The sequence below is a fragment of the Amblyomma maculatum genome, chromosome 3, assembly GCF_055883805.1.
Source record: "Amblyomma maculatum isolate TAMU_Amacu chromosome 3, ASM5588380v1, whole genome shotgun sequence".
Taxonomy (NCBI): domain Eukaryota; kingdom Metazoa; phylum Arthropoda; class Arachnida; order Ixodida; family Ixodidae; genus Amblyomma; species Amblyomma maculatum.
The window spans coordinates 152,704,702-152,722,709 of record NC_139346.1 but is presented as its reverse complement, the minus strand read 5'-3'; positions in this window follow the sequence as shown (position 1 = coordinate 152,722,709).

Sequence of the window (18,008 nt, the reverse complement as noted above, 5' to 3'; positions counted from 1 at the left end):
TACAAATACCTGCGGGTGGTTCAAAAAGGCGGGCTTTTTGCGAGCGGCGCTTGTCCCGCCATGTTTGCGCACGCCTCATTTCGCCCCGCATGTGTATTCTCTGGGGCGCAATCTCTTTTTTCGACGGTCATGCTTTCTTTCTCTTTTTTGCGGTGCATCCGCGGAAGCCCTGTGTTTACGCTCCGTATTTGATATGCGGCCGTCATCCTCCATTTCAAAGCGCACTCAAGGACGGGAATATAGTATAGTGACGAGCTGTTCGCAAGCTGTGCAGCGGTCTTGAAGCGACGAGCTTTCCTCCTCGATTGCGACTCTCTTTTTGCGTTGTGTTTGAATGAAAGTATTGAACGTCCTCATTCCAAGCGTCGAGCATTGCCGTACAGGTAAATGTGCAACTTGTAACGGGCTATGCATGGAAACCTTGGGCAAATACTCATCCGAAGAGACGCCGAGTACATGAAGTTCCACACGAGTTTCGTTTTTGGTAAAAATCGATTGTATAGATCTTTCTGGCTGGCCGGGTTACTCTTTCCGCAGCGCAAGCTGCACTTAATAAATTTTATTTGGAAGTGGAACAATTATTTTCCCCGCCAGTTGACTCAAGCTATGACATCAAGGACTCCGTAATCACCATTAAGAAGGAAAAGGCCCGATCCGCGCTGAACACCGCAGTGTACGCAACCGAAACGGCTGGTGTTGGCGATACCCTTATCTCATCGTTCGCTTGTGTGTGTGTATGTGTGCATTAGAGAAAGCTCCGTATAAATGGCCGATCCTTTACAATTTGCCGATGCCGTGCAATTTTGATTTCGATACGTGCGACTGTTTCGACGTGCCCGCTCAAGATCGGCTTGAGTGCACCTATTTCCACATTAGTACGCACGACACGCGCTATCCAGAACCCTGCAACTGTTTCGACGTGCAGCCATTGTTAAAAATATACAGCCCACTGCGGTTTTGCTGGGCCATTCAATATGGCTCACTTAGCATCGTCAACGTTCCATTGAATTTCCATAGTCATCGGGCCAGTGTTCCATTGATGAGAGTCCGGAATTGTCATCGTACCCTAAATCTTATGATTCCCAAGAGTGTTTTACAGGGTGCCTTACTGCGAGCCTTAGAAGCGACCCATCTTAGGCACCCCGCCGTCGTGGTGCAGCGGTTAGGGCGCTCGACTGCTGCGCCCGAGGATGCGGGATCGAATCCCGGCCGCGAAGGCCGCTTTTGGATAGAGGCGAAAAGCAAGGCGCCCGTGTGCTGTGCGATGTCAACGCACGTTAAATAACCTCAGGTGGCCGAAGTTTCCGGAGCCCTTCACTACGGCGTCCCTCATAGCCTGAGTCGCTTTTGGACGTTATTCCCGATAAACCAACCAAACCAACCAAATGTTTTTGCACAAATACTAACTATACAGCCCCTCTCGGAGATTCTTACCATTCCATCGCGCATCTGTTGTGCATGTCGTCAAAAAGATAGGGGGAGCTCCTGTGCCTCGCCTGTCACTCACAGCAGAACCCTCTCGTTGCCGGACTCCTGGCTATTTCCTAAGATGTATGCGGCTGGGAGCTTTCATTTGAATGGTCCCGTAAAAACTTAACCTAATGTATTTCCTTTTCACTGCCATCGTATATATAACTGAGCTTCGTTCCATTATTACGTTGCTACAAGAATGTGTGTGTAATGATCATATGCCTCACATACGAGGCGTTTACATGAACCCGATAGGGGCGGGTCGGGTTGAGTTACCAGGTCGAAAACCGGTTACTGGATTCATGTAATACCTCTGTCACACGAACACTTCCGACCCTCATTGAACTCGATCTGCAGTGAGGCTTTCAAGAAGGATTGAAGCATCCGATGCTACACGGGCGTTTTCAATGAGCATTGAGAAATTTCCTTCGTGGTCCGTCGTCTGCCGTCAGTCGCTGTGAGTCTCGAAAGGAAACGCGAGACTGGGGTAATGATTGCGTGATTTCAGCGTACACAGCAGCATTTCGCTTTCGGCGCCTCAGGTCAACTAATCCATCTTCCCAGCAGTCGAGTGCTGCAATTCCTCCTTCGCTCCACAGTTTTCGCGCTGACGCCATAGAGTTTCTTACTAAGGAACTCTATGGCTGACGCAATCGAAGAGGACACCATCTTTGCTTCCACTGGCGGTGGACCATGGTGTCGAGATTATAAAATTATTTCACAAGCTTAATGTTCCACGGATGTTCTAGCAATGTTCTAAAAATGTTATGTCATGCCTTTTAATACATTTATACGTTATTCGTTCGTTTTCAAATTTTAGAGCTCGCTAATGACGAGGGTGTCGATGACCGCTTTCAAGTGTGCTTGAAATCTCAAGAGCGATTGAGGAAGCAGCTTCAAGTCAAGCAGACTCGAGCTCGATTGCACTTGAGAGTTGCCGTGCGGCAACCTCGATCTGCAACTGCATTGAGTTGAACGCAGTTCGAGTTCAAGGAGGATCGAAACTGTCCAAGCCGTTGGGTCGGGTCGACGAGCCGACGGGTCGAGTCGTGTCACCTTCGTCGGTAGGGGCGGTTTCATTCGCTCGACCCCACTGCAAGAAGCATGTAAATGCGGTCGAGTTGAGTTAGAGGGTGTTGGTTGACTCGGGGAAGAGTAGGAGAGGAGAACAGTGTTAAAGGACACGCGCTTGGAAAAAAAAATGACAGGAATCGAATCCCATCTGCTAGTTCTTCGTCTCGACGCGAGGTGCCTCCGTAATCGCCGCTCGTCGGGTCGGGTTGGGTCAACACCCCCTTTTGGTCGGGCTCATGTAAACCTGGTAGAGTCGAGTTACCACTCAACTCTACGCATCAACTCGAACATCGCAGTCGGGTCCATGCAAGGGCATCCACAGATCTTTTTTGCAAAGGGGGCACCCGAAAGCCGGGGGTGTGCGGGGGAGGGGGGAGGGGGGAGTAGGTTAGCACCAAAAAACACCTATATTTGGGGTCTGAGCTACGCAATTGAAAGAAAAATTATAAACATAACCAGTCTTGGAGAAACATTGCATTTTATTATTGGACAAAGAGGTAAAATGCGAAATGTTGATACAACTTCGTGAAGAGAAGTCCTGCAGTCTCACTGCATGCGGGTTCTCTACACACGTGAGTAGACGACAGCACACAACACAATATGCTCACCAACATGCGAATGCAGTCAGTCAGTCTTCCTTGAATAGCAGCTGCCGACGTCTGGGGTTTTCCTGTGCAAATTGCGTGATGATAAGGATGATAAAACCAGTCTTGTTCTTCATCACACGTTCTGTGTGCAAGCTCATCATACAAAGGCTAGTCCAGCCTTTCGTTTGTCATTGTTTAGCGTAGCCAGGTTTTTACTCTCCTCGTTGTTCTGAAGGAACGTTCTACAGTACAGGGCAGGGAAAGAGCGACATCAATGGCTTTTGCCACAGCGGGGATAAATGTCTTGGCCTCAAGCAGAAGTTCAGAGTAAGTTACATCAGACGAGAACCCCAGCTGCTGCGCCGCATCTCTTACCGTAATATACCTTCTTCCTTAAAGTTTTCGATGCAGTAAAAGCCTTGGAGTTCTCAACGAGAGCAACAAACCCAACACGGCTCAAATGCTTCATTTTTGCTGGAGGAGAATAACGACGAGCCAAAGAAGCCGTGAGAGAGTCCAAGTAGGGCGCATTATATGCCACGCGATAGTATTCTTCTGGAGATTGTATCCTGTATTCGTCTCGGTGGACCTGGCGAGAGACTTGTCTTGGTGGAGAGATCAACACGTGCAAGCGATTGTCTGCGCCTCACTTGCTGAATCATGACGTCAGATAACTGTTCTTCAGTTTTAGACCAGTGGTCACGAAAAATATTCTAGAACTCGATATGGTGTGAACAGTATGGCAGTACATGGATGCACTTTGCAGAACGTTGGTAACAGGTTCCAGCAGCGTGCTGTACTTCGTTACAATGTGCAAGCAAATAATTAGAGGGTCTCTTTGGTGCTCTTAAGATAAGAATGGCGAAAGCCTACCATTCCTATCCTATAATTTGCCTACCATTGTTAGCCTCTTGCCGCCATTCATTGCAGTGCTACATGTAACTATAATTGGTTTACAGGAAAGGAAAGGCGCAGTATCTATCGCACTTTCTCCGGCAAGTGGGAGTTTGGACGGTACGCCATCGCTCCTATCGCGTGGCGTTCCTTGGCGCGCGTTCAAATGTGGCATTCCAGATGGCAGGGACGCATCCCGCCTCGGCCAATCAGAACGCCGCAAAAGCGGGACACACTTTGTCCACGACAGCATGAGCCATTAAAGGCTTTCGCCCTAAGATTAAAAGAAGAGCTTGTTGCACAATCGATGATGTAAGCTCGTTGCAACGTTCGAGCTTGATTCCTTTGACGCTAGCTCCTCGGGTGCTTCGATTATAAATTACCACGTAACACTAAGAGAAGACCCTACTTGTACTTTACAGATCTTGTTTCACACAGCATCGGATTGTCGGGCACCAATTTCTTTCGGAGCACGCTGCCATGGAAAAACAATTACGGTTTGCTTGATGATTCCTATCATGGTTTCGAATTTCAGAGGTCTCGTTCAAATCGTTCATAACGAGAGACAGTGTATGACTTACGCAGTGGAAAAATAGTGCCTTCGAATCCTCTTTCTGTATCATTCTGTTCACTTGTGCTTCTTTTCCAGTCATTGTAGAGCATCCATCGTACCCCTGTCGAACGGGATTTGAAAGAATCAGCCCGACATCAGTTAAAGACTTGAAGATCGCAGCAGTGATTGAAAGCAGAGTTCAGTTTCTCCAGCTTAACAAATCCAAAAACTGCTCTCGAACGCGAACTTCGCTTCCTGCCTTGTCAATGAAGCGAACGCATCGGTTATTTCCCTGCAACATCTGCAGTTTTGTCCGTATGAGTGGAAAAAGCCAACGATGCGTTTGCTTTGGCTACTGTTTGCTCTCTCAACATGTTGTTGTTGTTGTTGTTGTGGCTTTCGGAAGAAGGAAAAGAAAATGCACGGGCCTGCAACTGGCTTTGTAGCTGAGCCACCTCCGCTGGTTGGTTGGTTGGTTCACAGGAAGGGAAAGGCGCAGTATCTGTCACACTTGCTCTATGGACACCTGAACCGCGCCGTAAGGGAAAGGAGGAAGGTGGGAGTGAAAGTGGAAAGAGAGAAAGGGGAGCCGTAGTGGAGGGCTACGGAGTAATTTCGACCACCTGGGGATCTTTAACGTGCGCTGACATCGCACAGCACACGGACGCAACTTCGTTTCGCCTCCATCGAAACGCAGCCGCCGAGGTCGAGTTCGAACCCGGGAACAGCAGTCGGGCGTCTTACCACTGCGCCACCCCGGCGGGGCCCACCTCCGCTGCCTGATTGATTTATAGGAAGGGAAAAGGCGCGGTAACTGTCTCACTTGTTTTCTGTGGACACTTCAACCACGCCGTAAGGGAAGGGAGGAAGGTGGGTGTGAAAGTGGAAAGAGAGAAAGAGGAGCCGTAGTGGAGGGCTACGGAGTAATTTCGACCACCTGGGGATCTTTAACGTGCGCTGCCTCATGCGGACAGAAGAGAAAAAAGAGAAGAAAGGAAAATAGAAGGAGAGAAAGACGCGCGCCGCAACAACAGCCATCGTCCGCCACCGAAGCATGTGGCGGGTGCAATGACGGCCTACAACAGATAAAATTCTCTGGCTGGCTAGCCCCCGCCGCAAGCGGCGTTGACCTACCGTCCCAGCCCCGTAGGGCCAGGAACTGCCACCCTTCGGCGTCCAGGATGTCGCCGCAGATTCAGAGGATCTCGTTCTGGACGCGGATGGAAGTGTACATACTTGGCACTGTCAGCAGAAGAAGTGAAGTGTTCCTGAAGGCGAGTATCTCCAGCTTCTACCCGAAAGTCGAGGTCGTCTTGAAGGCCCTACTGTCAGACTGCTTCCAGCGAATCGGCGTCACGCGTTGTCCAAAAAAAGATAATGGCGGACAATATAGGAAATAGTTTCTCGCGCGCACTCCGGACGGGGCCTACGTCGTCCTCCGGGCACCGGCCGCGCGGCCTGGGTCCCGGCTCGCCGTGGCCGGCTCGCTGGTTCCCTGCCGGGCCAGCGCCTTGATGACCTGCTGGACGGCCCAGAGTTGTTGTTCTTGATTGTAGCTCCCTGCGGCTGCTTCCAGTCGCGACGGGATCCTCCCAGACTTAGCTTCTTCCTGGTACTTGTTGCAATTCCACAAAATGTGTGCGAAGCCAGCCGTCTCCGTTCGGCAGACTCTGCATTTGTCTATCGGGTGCCTCTCGGGATACATTCTGTGCATCGTACTGCAGGCCACAAATAAACGTTTTACCAATCCAACAATCGTGGTTCATTTCAACTTGCTCGTGCAGTGCTCTGTTCACTGCTGTTGCTGTGCTCTGTAGCTGCTGGTCTGGCATCACATCCATAAAGTCCTGTGAGACCGCCAGTGCCTCCTGGTGCCATTGAAATTTTGCGTGATCCCTGCATACTTCGTGCATTTTTTTTTTTTTTTGTAGTTGCTGAAAGCGCGCACAATAAAACTACCTTTAGTATCCAGGTGAACATTCGAAGGAAAAGTAACGAGAAACGACAATAGGCGCCTTTCGCTGCAGCTGAGTATGCAATCCAAGGGGCGCAATCCGCCGGCCATCTGGTAGCGAAAAGTCTTCTAGTCGGGTGTTACATCATTCTTATTGTCGTATGTGACATTTGGCGACCATGGGTTTGTAAGGAGGCGTAGCTTCAAAAAGTCCGGGATAGAGTGTACTTTAGCTTGGCCGAGAAACTCTCCCAAGTCATATTCATGAGACAAATTAGTTGCTTTCTTGGTGTCGTCACCGCAGTCTAATTCCATGCAAGGAGAAAGAGAATCATCATAACTTACTACGTCACGGGAACTCACTACCGGTTGAGTCACTTCCATGGAGTGGATGACCTCACTGACCGCTGAGGACAGCTTGCATCACTCAGGGCAAATGCTTCAACGTTGTCACTAGGGACTCTGGAGTGTTCGGCCAGGCTAACCCTCCATCAGACACCCGCTGACGCTTGAAGAAGCGTCGGATATCCATCATCTGGGACCTCGCGAGACAAAGCTGTTAAGGACATCGTCAGGGTTGATAGGGTATAAAATATCCGCACTTTGATTGAAATGGTCATTAACCACGCATGTAAAAACACAAAAGTACTCTATCTACAAGGAAAACTTATGAATGGGCTAAAATACACACTCATCTCGCTCGATCCAGCTATCGTGTCCAGCACTCTGCCTTTCATTGTCCCCCTCCAGCAGTTGTTTTTGCGCCGTTTGGATGCCCTGCTTCAAGTGGCCGGACGGCTCACAAAACGACACTTGGGCAGGGATGTTTGACGTTTCACGCCAGGCAGTTGGTGACAGAGTTAACAGAGCAAACGACACTTGCAGATGACCGCAGGCACCATAATGTAAAAAGCCGAACCACCGAACCGGCAGAGAGGACGCAACCGACTTCCGGACCACCACAGGTCCATGTAAACAGCGCTTGTGATAAATGAAGGGAAAACAAAAAAAAAAAAAATGATTTCAGGAGCTAAAACTTGTTCAATGTGTCTCGCACTCTTCTCGGTGAGCTGATTCCAATCAAGCCGACGTAATGAACGTCGCACGCTTATGCCGCCGAGATTTGGTGAGGACGGAGAAAATAGGTAGGAAAGTGTTGGAAACATGTGAGTAGAGTAACGCTATGTGTGAAAACAAAACAGCGCACCCTGGCGTATGCACTCAAGAATGCGGTGCAGCATATTTTTTCTGCATCAGCAGTAAGCGGAGCAAACCTTTAGGGGCAAAATTCGCGGCTACTAGCGATGATAATGTGTCTGTTGCTCCGCGGCGTTTCAAAAAGAGGGACGGGGGGGGGAGTAAGAGAGAGAACGCGAACGCGCTGAGGTGGGATTCGCATGTGCTGCAATGTCGTTGCGAGACATGAGTTTATGGAAAAAATATTTATTTCTGTGTGACAGGGCAAACATCGTGAATGAAATGTGCTGAATCACGAGGATACATACATGCCTATTTCAAAGAAAAAAATATCACAGGAAAAACTAGCGATGCAACTAAAAAATAAATATTTTTCCACAAATCCACATCTCGCAAACTTTTGTCCCTGACCGTTCGTTAGTGTGCTCGTTGTCTGTACGTTGGGTGTCCTTTCTCGTGAGTTGCCCTTCCTTCGTCATCTCATTCATTCTTTCATTCACTACTTCCTTCCTGCCTTCCTAACTCTTTCAATGATTTCCTCTTTCCTTGCTCCCCAATAATTAATTGAAACAATGACTATTTTGATATATATATATATATATATATATATATATATATATATATATATATATATATATATATACGACCGAGGAATGCGCTCGCTTCTTTGTTCCTATAAAGGATTCATTCATTCATTCATTCATTTATTCATTCAACCGATACGATCACAAGAGTTTCGAGTGTCATCGTCTTTCAAAACAGAAACCAAAATTAAAGTGCAAGCCGACCGTTCTGGGTCGTATACGTTTCAATACGTCATCGATTATTCTATTAGGTCAGGTCTGGTATGTTGCATTTCGTCTCTCCTGCCTAAGAAAGCAGGAGGAATCTATTTCGTGCGTTTAGACGACCCAGTTTGTGTAACGCAACTTTCGCGCAACTTCCAGTAAATGAGGGGGGAGGGAGGGAGTATTTACGAGGTTCTGGCGCAAATTGAATCGGATGCATCGGATATGCTTTGAAAGATATGAGGCAGGTTTTTTCACGCAGTTTGCAAGGAAACTTACGTCTCATACCTTTGAAAGTATATATCTGTGTGTCTGCAGGCATAACGAACTGCTCCTAAGAAAACACCCAGAAGGATTGACAATGTTGCGAAACAGATAAATAAGTTGAAAGCGTAATTTAAGAAGGATAGCCGCATGCCCGTGATAGCTTACACGTCCACGCACGCATTGTTACAGGCAAAAATGTTTTATGTCAGTCAGCTGGAATTCTTCCTGTGGACGGACCACTCAACAACTTTTGACTAAAGGCTTCGTACATTGACCTCCTTTTCAAGACCGCATAGAATTTTTGTTTCGCGCATCCGCATCGCGTTAACATTCACCCGTGAATGTGTGCTCACATACATATATGACAATAAAGGGGAAGCAGCACTTCCCCATCTTAGCGCCGATGTCTCATATCGGCGCCTTGACCTCACACGTAGATACCCTCACCGTTAGACGCTCTCGGTTTGCTTCGTGAGCTCGCAAACGCGTATGTCTTGGCGTAGTCATCGCCTGGGCTAGCGTTAGCGGTGACTTTAGCGAAGCTCTGCTTCCGAGTATTGTGCCTCGGGCAACCTTTTCTTTTTTTTTTTTTCTCATATATCGTACAGGGCAGAGGTCTGAAACTCGTATTGCTGTGCAGGCCGCATTGAGAAATGCCCGTCCATCACGGGCCGGGGCCGAAAAAACAAAAAAGGAATCGAAATAAAAACAATAACAAAATAAAAGCTATAGTGCAAAATAAAATAGACAAAAATCGATTAGAACGTCTCGTTGCCAGACGGCCCCACCTCATTCTTCATGGAAAAGAAAAGTCGCCATTCCTCGATTCTGCCCAAACATCGTACGGGCTCCACTTCAGGATGACTCGGAGAGGGCTGCCGACAGCGTACAACTGTTAATAAATGCCGCATCCACTTAGTTCAAAATAAAACATGTAGACTTGGATATGAAAAAGAAAGGGCGCGCGTTATTTGGCGTCTCGCTCTTCAAGGCAGCTGACGTTGTCAGAAGCTCCCGCAGATTAAGGCGTCCGAACATGTATATTTATTTCACAAAAAGAGTGCAGCGTTTAGTGTCGAGGCCTTTTAGTTCATTTTAGTTGGAAAAAGAGTCTGGCGGCAGAACGGACTTGTGAAGCTGACACGGGCTGTCAAAACAAAAGTTGAAATTTCTGGATCCGACCGACCGCTGCACACAGCTGTAGTTGTTAATGGGTGTAGTTGTTAGTGGGTGGGAGTGGATACTCGTAAACCCTATATACGCATGGCCTGACCGTGTGAAATTCATACTTCGAGTGTCTCTAATCGACTGATCCATCTTCGCTTATATTTCTAGCACTGTAAAACATTGTTTTCAATATTTTTTTTTATTTCACGACATTTTCAGCCCCTCTGGAAGTTATGAAAAACATAGCATCCTTAAAGCTAGGAAGCCGCGTAATAGGTTGGTAGCGTCAGTGCCAAAGGCTTCCGCTACAATCTTCGAGCTTTCGCTTTCCCTGGCTGGCGCGCCCAACTGAGTTCAGCGGAAGAAACCCTGGGTTCAGCGGAAAAATCCGTTCCCCTCTGGGCTGCTCCTCCTCTCGCCGACCGCGCTCTCTCCACTCTCCCTAGATTCCCCTACGCCATGCAGGCGGTGCGCTTCCCCAGACTCCTCACAGGCTGCGTTAGCTGCTTTGCGCTCGCAGGAGAGCGCTTCCTGGATGGCGAGGGATTGGGAATGCCCTGGGGAAAGGATGAAACTCCCTTCCCCGCTTCCCCATCCCCTCTGTGCTCCCTCAAGTTCATTTCGCCACCCGTCGGTGAGCGCTATACAGAAGGGCTTTAGGGAAAACGGGCTTTTGTTCATCGTCATGTTACGACATAGATGAAAATCGCGGCTGAACTTTGTCGGGCGCCGTGAGTTTGATGGAGTTCGGAGCTGTGTAGATAGCGCGCGTAAAGGAGGACTGTTTTGATGAAACTTGCCCAAATAGCGGCAGATTAAATAAGTAAGCCGAGCAGGAAGCTATAGCGGTTTAATATCCTGTTTCGTGCCCCACACATCGCGCTTTTTGAAGATGCGGTGAGGTACATAGAACAATAAGGAAAGGGGTAGAATGGGCTTGAAAAAGCTTAGGAAATAACGTTGCGTCGTCTTTAGGTTGAGAAGATCGATCCTCGGTGCGCTGAAGGAACAGGTTTTGTCGGCGCTCTGTACGCAATGGGGGGGGGGGGGGGGGGGGGGGGGGGGGATTAGGAAAATGGGAGCGCTCAGCATGCCAGATATTTACCCAATTAAAACTGAATGACAGTGAAGGCGGGGACATTCAAAGATGAGTAAAATTCGAGGACACTTTGGCGACTAAAGTGATGAAAGGCGAAAGCCTGAGTGCTGCATTCTGCTACTACGCGACTGTTGCGCATATAGCGATAAATGCTGCTACGAGTGAAGCGAGCGACTACTCTCACATTCTGCGAGTGCATTTATTCAGTGAATTTTGCAATTTTGCTTGGCAGCGATGAGATCGCGCTCCTTGTATCTTCGCAGTTGTTCTACGTTTATTGTTGTGTGGATGATTTTACCGGGGGCGCGGCATGAATTAGTAGATAACTAATTAAGCAATTTTCACTAATTATTAATTATTGATTGGTTATGCATGAATATGTAATTGGTAAACAATTACCCAGCGCCATTAATAATTAGTAATTAATTATTAGGCATCAATTAATTATTAGTAATTAATGAGCAGTTAGTATTAGTGATTGGTAATTAATTAACCAATCTGCTATTAATTACCAATTGATCATTTATGTATTATTTATTTTATTTATTTAGTTATTTATTCATACTGTTGGACAGAGGCCGTTACAGGGTGGTTAAAAAAATTACAAAATAGCAGTACATACTGCTATGCTTAAAGCAGGTAATACAACGTGAATATTCAAGAAATGGCACAACTACAAAGCAAGAAAAATGAGAAATTCATCGGGATGTCATCTTTCTACTGCAAATTAAAACATGCATTACAATTAGAAATAAATGTACATATTGAAAATAAACACACCATCAATGAACTGTTAGCTGCGTATTTCGAGACACTAAAAAAGATCATTCAGACTGGATTCAAATTTAATTATAGTATGTGCTGTTAGTATTTCATGGGGCAGTGAGTTCCACTGCTCTATTGTTCTTGGAAAAAAACGAGTACTTATATGTATCTGTTCGTGCTGACATGGGTTGGATTTGGTCTTAGTGGCTGCTTCTGACTGTTCGGGAATTACACTTCCTTATGCAATGTTGTGTGTCCAAGTTGAATGCGTTGTGGCGAATGAGATAAAGAAATTTTAACCTAGCTATTTTTCTTCGTTGAGAGAGTGGCGATAGGTTAAGTTTCTCGAGCATTTCAGTTACTGATTCGATTGAACGATATTGGGATAAGATAAACCTCACTTCTCTTCTCTGAAATTTTTAAATTTTCTGTGTTTCTTCTTGAACGGGTCCTACGCGACGCTCGCGCACTCTAATGTCGGGCGGATAAATGCCATATATGCGGCTAATTTTGTTTTTTCAGGAGCGAGTTTCAACTTCCGTCTTAAGTACCAGAGCTTTTTTTCAGCTACACAGCATATGTTACTTATGTGTGCTGGTTACACCTGAGTACTTAATGTGATTAACACGGCTTATATGGGCTTACCATCTATCTCATAATCGAGAGAGCAGACATTTTTATTCTTATTTTTCACTCTCATTTACATAATCTTACTGTAGTTTATTTTTATTTTTCACTTGGCATACCAGTCAATAATAAGTTGTAAGGCGGCCTGCAATGCAATTTGGTCGTTGTGGCTGGCTACTTTGGTGTAAATTAAGCAGTCATCTGCAAAAAGTCGAACCTTGATATTGGAGTCAATCCTGTCAACGATATCATTTATATAACTGAAGAAAAGGACGGGGCCTAGCACTGATCCCTGAAGGACGCCTGAAGTTGCAGGTAAAACTGTGTCCTTACTAAGTATGATTTAATCTATTTGATGATTTTATTGTTCACACCGAGATTGAACAGTTTAAGAAGCAAATCAGTGTATGGAACACGGTCGAACGCCTAGCATCTAGCTGACCTTTCTCATTAGGCACACTAGAAAAATCATGTATAGTTTCGGTGAGTTGTGTAATTGTTGTTGTGTAATCATTGATTGACATATGGCCATATAAGCCACGCATTCGCGCATACTGTGATTGTGCTCTGTGATTGGTCGAGACCTCCATGACGTCATCCCGTCTCGACTAATCAGAGCCACCGCAAAAGCGTGGCACTTTTGCTGATGACAACGATGAGGCAATAAAGGCTTTCGCCAAAAAAAAAAAAAAAAAAAAAAAAGAAACGATGGAACTCAGTGGCTATCCTCATGCGTTTGTTTTTCATGACCTTTTTTTTATGTATTCGCTGCAAGTTTTTATCACAGAAAAACATGGCACGAAGCGATGCGTTGCTGGCATCAGTTTTTGCTTACATATCCACCGATCATGACTGCCCATTGCTATCACCTGTAGACATTTCCAATTAAAGCTCCCTTGTAGTGGCCCCGCTGCTCGCTGTGGCTAAAGGGGCTAAAGGGGATAGAGGCGCTCTGCGCCTCACCTTCTTTAGCCCGGCCATGGGAGAGCGCGCGCTAGCCGTGCACCGCGTAGATGGAGTGACGGTCGAAATGCGAGAGGAGGAGCGGCGGCGCCGGAGGAGGAGAGAGGAGGTGGCGATACATTTAATTTATTGACTACAGTGGTACAGTGCAGCGAGCAATATGACAGCGCCCAGTCAGCCTTGATTGCACAGGTCTACAAGAAAGGATGTTGTGTCCGTCTGCAGAGCCTATAAACGCAATTTTTCGCAGTGCTGCCCTGAGGGAATTGAACATGCATGTTACTGCTCTGTTTTCTCTCAGACTTGGGCCAATTTTCAGTGGTAACCTAATGATGACATATTGATTGATCCAGATGTTCGTCTTAAGAACATTCCCGTGCTCTTCCCAAAATGGCGAATTCCATTCTGGTGAAAAAAATATAAGAAAGAGGTACAAAAGTCGTTTAAGTATCGACTTCCTGAGAGCATTTATAGAACGTGTAGGATAGGATATGAAATACGTCAATTTCTCTTATAGAACTTGTAGCAACCACTTCTTGTAGCACACTGGAGTGTATACGGTTTGATGCCACCCTCGGTATGTGTGTCAGCAGTTTCGGTCATGGCCGTGCTGCTGGCAATCCGATGGAGAAGAAACACAAACGTCTCAGGGTACACTATGATCCGCCATCAGGAAATCTATTATTTCGGAGTTTTAGTTAAAGATTAAAACATGTCTCTGTGTTGCTGTCGTAAAAATCTCCAAACACAGGCTGGCCCGTGCTGGATGTATAGCATATCTCGCATACCAACCTTGCCGTATACACTGTAAATATGCGTGATTTTGTTCGTGGTTTAAATATCCTGAGGCCGGGGCAAGCCCCCATTTTAACCTTTCGGGTAAAGCTTAGACTGTCACAAAGGTAAAGTTATGCTTTTAAGTGAAGAAAGCGGTTTATGGTTAACGTTTCTCTTATTTGTGAAAAACTAATGTTTATGCTATAAACGGTGTTAATTATAGAGAACATTGTGGTTAGTTCCGGAATATAAACTTATGCTCGCAAGGCGTAGCAGTGTTAAGTTTTTACTGCAAGGCAATTGCAATTGTAAATTCAGGCACGATATTCTTGAAAGGGAATCGTACCTCCGGTATAAATGTATGGGTATACCTTCCAACAAACATATCAGCCCAATTTTCGTTCATTGTTAGACCTCTGAAGGCTTAATTTAATCATTTCAGACAGCTGCATGTCAGCAACTGTTCACAACCAAATCTTCCCTGTATATATAGCAGTATCGCCAGTCTTTTGTACAGTTAAGCATTTAACGTTTTGTTTGGTGGATGTCGGCTGCTTGTTACGTGTTGTTATAGACGACAGCATAACTCAAACCACTGCTGTCCTAGCGTCTCCCCATGACTTTCGCCCAATAATGCTTAGTTACGTAATTCTATCAACAACACCAACTCTATTTTGTTCTCCAATCCATGGTGCTCTTCTTTTCTATAATGCCACTTATATTGTTTCAACCTCTAGCTAATTAATTGTACCTTAGGTATATTGCAACTTATGTCATACAGTTTAGGCTAAAATAAGAAGCCGCATGTGCTCCACGAATCTAAATGAAACTGCTACCGTCGTCTCTTAAAATGCCTTAGTACAGTTACCCTCCTCCGTAATGAGTTCGCAAATTCGAATGCCAATTTATTTCTTCTTTAGAGCATCTGACGCTGCGGTGAAAACCTACGGGCAGAACAGCTTCCGCCGCGCTGAACGGCGTTTGGAAAAAGGAGGGAGACTTGTAACTTGCAGTGAATGCGAAGGAACTACTTCTTCATTGGGATCGTTCGCGAAACTTGCACCACTCCATCACCAGGCCCTTTGTTTTCGCCGCCACATATTACCCGTGCCATTCTCCCGTCTTAGCTTCGTCCTGTCAGGAAGTTGCAGCTCGCGACCAAGTTTTCTGCTCTAAATTGTCCCCGCGAATTAAAAAGTGCCCCGTATATCTCAACGCGCCCCGAGCGTCAACAACGAGCTGCGCTGGGCCTGTGGGAATAGCAGAGGAAAATGGGGAAAAGCGCGCGAAGCTCTGCAGGAAGACGCCGGGGAAAGAAAGGAGCGAGAGGAGAAGCTAGTGACGCCAAGCCTTGCTCAGTGGCGGCGGCGCAATGACGCCGACGGCTCCTTTGTTGACGTCGGCGATGGCGGCGGCGCGGCGGTGTAGTCTGCCCTTTTATTTTCCTTTTTGTTCCCTATCGACCTGCGGCGGTAGTCGTCTCCCCAGTGGCCGACTTCCGTTCACACCCCCTTCCGCCGCCGCGCCTTATCCCTCTCCACACCACCTCTCCCCCAGAGTGGCGCGATGCTCCTTCTCCCTCGTCGCCTTTTCTTTGGCTTTGTGCTTCTCTTGTGTGATGCTCCTTTTCTTCATTCTCTTTTCTTGTTCAGCTTTTCTTCCCCTTTCTTCTAACGTACCCTTCTCTCAGGCTACGTCGGAACGCCAGACTCGCAAGGCGCAACGCGGAAGGACGCCCTATTTTGTGTGTACGTGCGCACGCTTGTGTGTATGTACGTATGTCATAGTGCGCCCTGTGCGAGTGGCGTTATCTCTGTCCCTGCTTACCCGTAACGCTAGCGATTCCCCGCTTTTTTTCTTGCTTGCTTTCTTTGCAAGGATGGGGTCGTAGCGGCTGTCTGTCGATCGAAAGCGCTTCTTGTCTGCGTTGCTGCTTTCCCCATCCTCCTTTCCTTTATGTCCTTCCCCTAGCGTTTCCTCCGAGCTTGCCTTTTTCACTGCAAGTCCTTATTATCGTCGTTCTGTTTTCCGGATCTTCACTTGCTGTTTTTGGTGGACGTTGTACAGCGTACTGGCTAATCCTCGCGGCGTGGGTTTTACGTAATTCATGAGAAGGGCAGCGTCGCGGGAGACGTCAAAGGCAGTTCTTCGGCCGCCCTTTGTACTTGCGGGGTAGAAAAGAAGATTTGTTAAGAATGTTGGGTAGAAGGCTTGCGAAGGCTTGCGAAGGCTTGCGAAGGCAGTGAAACGCGAATTGTTTTCAAGACAAGAGCAAGTAGTGGGTTGATATTTTTACAGGATTTTTCAACAGTACCTACATATATGAAAGCGTCTCCGGACTAAATAGTGCGAATTTCATAGTGCATACAATGGAAAACTTCCGTTGGCTGATCGTACCGCTCTTTCTTCGAGTGTCCTCCTCAGACTTGCATGCGCCAAGCTCATGAATGTCGTAACACTGTTCCTCCACCCGAACCCGGGAGTGAAAAAAGAAGTCTACTTCCTTATGATTCTCCTAATTTTGCCGCTCTTGGTGACTGACTCAAGGTCTACAACGAGGCGGGTAATGCAATAGCCATTGACGAAAGGTCGGAAAAATAAAAGTGCTACAAAATTGATCGGAATCGTCAGGTGATCTAGATTTTAGTTTTTTGCCTTAGCTTCGACTCCAGCCGCAGGGCATCACCACATTATCAACAGCTACAGCCAGGTTAGGTCCACTGCAATTGATCTCGATCCTGCGACATCCACGACTCGATATCGGAACAAATCGGCATTTTCCCTCCCGACAACCTGCTGCTTCGTGCTTCGTGCATCCATGTTCATTTTGACAATTCATCGGGTAAACGCATGCCTTCTGGTGACGTCCAGACCTTGAAGACCGACCATTACATGCCCACGCTATGCTTGGTGATCTATTGTGTATATTACGTTACAGCACTAAAAAAAAAGTTTTCGAAGGCGAAAGCCCGGTCCGACCTCGACGACGCAATGAAAGAAGTCCCAGATAGAATGTCTCAGTTCGCAGTCACCTACCGGAAAGTGAGGGGGAAAACGGAGAACATGTATTGCTCAACAAAGAGTTTTCCGATTATGTGTGTGTGTGTGGGGGGGGGGGGGGAGGGGATCTGCTCCTCCGGTACAGTTCGCCCATCGGCGTGAAGGAAGCGGCCTCGCCAGAGCAGGTAATTCCCATTGCTTGCAGTATAATTAAGTGACATCAATCGGGAAGTCACAACTATACACCTTTTCAATAATTGGTCGCCGGGCGCGGTCGTATTGCTCGCTGGACTATACATTTTGTGCTTGGCGGTAGCAGGGTGAAAGCCGCAGTGGAATCGGTTTTTCTGCAGTCCAGAGAGGAGGCGTTTTACGACCTAGAGTGACAGTTTATTGTCGGAGGTGAGTATGCAAATATATTCGGGTAGATCTCACCCCTTGGTGGCATTACGAGGGTAAAACTCACAACGAATAACTTAGCGCTTCTATTCCTCTCGTTTTTCCTTTTCAGCAGAAGGGCTGTTCTCCACAGGCACTTTGTAATGCTGTCATACGTACGTATACATACATGCATACATACATGCGTGCGTGCGTGCATGCACACACACACACACACACACACACACACACACACACACACACACACACACACACACACACACACACACACACACACACACACACACACACACACACACACACACACACACACACACACACACACACACACACACACACACACACACACACACACACACACACACACACACACACACACACACACACACACACACACACACACACACACACACACACATACATACAT